The following is a 1,874-nucleotide window of genomic DNA, read 5'->3' as shown; positions in this document are numbered from 1 at the left end:
TGGGTTCTATACTGCCAGCTACCTTCAGCACTTGTCATGACCCACAACTATAATGAAATTTACCATATAACTGTGAGCCACATGACTCATTTTCTTAATTAGGTTACTGTTGTCTGGAATTCTAATGCAGAAGCAGAAACAAAAAAGGTAATGGTTACATAAAATTGGTACAAGCCTTAGGGCTCTTGCTTTGATAAGCATAACCATGTTTGGTTTTTTTTTTGTTTTGTTTTGTTTTTTTTGGCATTTGAAATTGATTTTGGAGTGGATGTAGAAGAGTGGTAAATTAGTCCAAAAAATTCCTAGTATTTCTGAGGTGGTATTTAATGGCTCATCCTGGTGGGAATCTCAGAATGCAAGAATGCTGGAAGATGTGTGAACTATGGTGGTTAATGCTATGAGGTTTCAAAGGTGTAGAAAGACTCATCAGGATGTATATTAAGGACCATTTGTGTAATATATTTTTCCAGAATTGGCCTTTATGTCTACCATTGCATCAGTCATTAGGGTGGACCAGAGTTAAAATGGGTCTTCCCATGTCAAATTATTTGATTAAGGAAAATCCCTTACAGGTGTACCCAGCTGCTTGAGTTTTACTTACTTCCAAATGTAGTCAAATTGACAAATAAGTTTAGCTATCACACTCATGTTCTGAGAACAGTAATGAATTAATATTTAAATATAATGAACTGAGTCAGTGGACAGAGAATCTTTCAGGACAGGAGAACATTCAGTCAGTAACATGGATACGCTAAAATGTCTTATATTTATTGATATCATTATGTGTATGAATATTTTTCCTGTTTGTGTGCACATATGCCATATGTGTAGTGCTCACTGAGGTAAAACAGTGTTAACCACCTTGGAACTGGAGTTTTATATTCCTATTTTATACACCTCTTTACATATTTACACATAAATCTTCTTCTTTAATATACAGTCCTTTCCAGGCTCTTCCAAAATGATGAATGTTTACATGATGAATTTATTGAAAAAAATTCTTGAAATAAGAACATTTTCTTAAATTAAGTACATAAACAGTATAGTCCACATACTATTAAACAGAGTTTTGTTCCCAAGCAATGCTGGGAACATTATTAAATTGAATTAATGAAAAACATTTTAAAAATATAATCTAAATTGGGATGTGCATATAAGTATTATTAAACACTGGGGGAGTGAAAAAGTATGCAGAAATGTGTCTTCAAATCTCAAGGGGACAGAAAATTTCCAAACCCTTGGGGGACTAATAATCAATCTCATAGATTCATGATGTCTCAGGAAAACCTCTTTAAATTCCAGTACCAGTTAAGAAGGAATTTTGATTTATTAATTTTCTATTATCCAGAGAGAGTTATGAATACAGAATTGTGAGACAAAGACATTATTCTCCAAACTCATTGTCAGACCAGCTCTCCTTTCTCTTAGAAGCAGAAACTGGATGCAAGCAGAATATTTTGATCATCACTGAATGGACACTCTGCCATAAGGATTAGATGATGGCTATCATGAGATTTTCCACACAACTCATATATGGTAATAAAAAAAAACATAAGGTATAGTTTTCACCTTCATAGATTATTTTAAATTTTGATAAAGTGACAACATTTGGGTGTTGTGATTAGGCAACTATATACTTTTTGCTTCATAAACGTTTTCTTAAGAGAGTTATGTAAACTCTAGTGCTCAGATTCCTTAGTTTAGTAGAGTTATATGATTAAAGTCAGTGGATCCAAAAATAGATAAATGATACATGAGAAGCCTAGAAAGCATCACTTCACATACAATAATGGTACAAGTGCTCAACAAGAGGTCATAGAGTAAAAACCCTTCCCTTCCCTTCCCTTCCCTTCCCTTCCCTTCCCTTCCCTTCC

The sequence above is a fragment of the Psammomys obesus genome, unplaced genomic scaffold (genome assembly GCF_907164565.1).
Source record: "Psammomys obesus unplaced genomic scaffold, mPsaObe1.curated_primary_1811, whole genome shotgun sequence".
NCBI classification, from domain to species: Eukaryota; Metazoa; Chordata; class Mammalia; order Rodentia; family Muridae; genus Psammomys; species Psammomys obesus.
Note: the sequence above shows the minus strand (reverse complement) of the source record.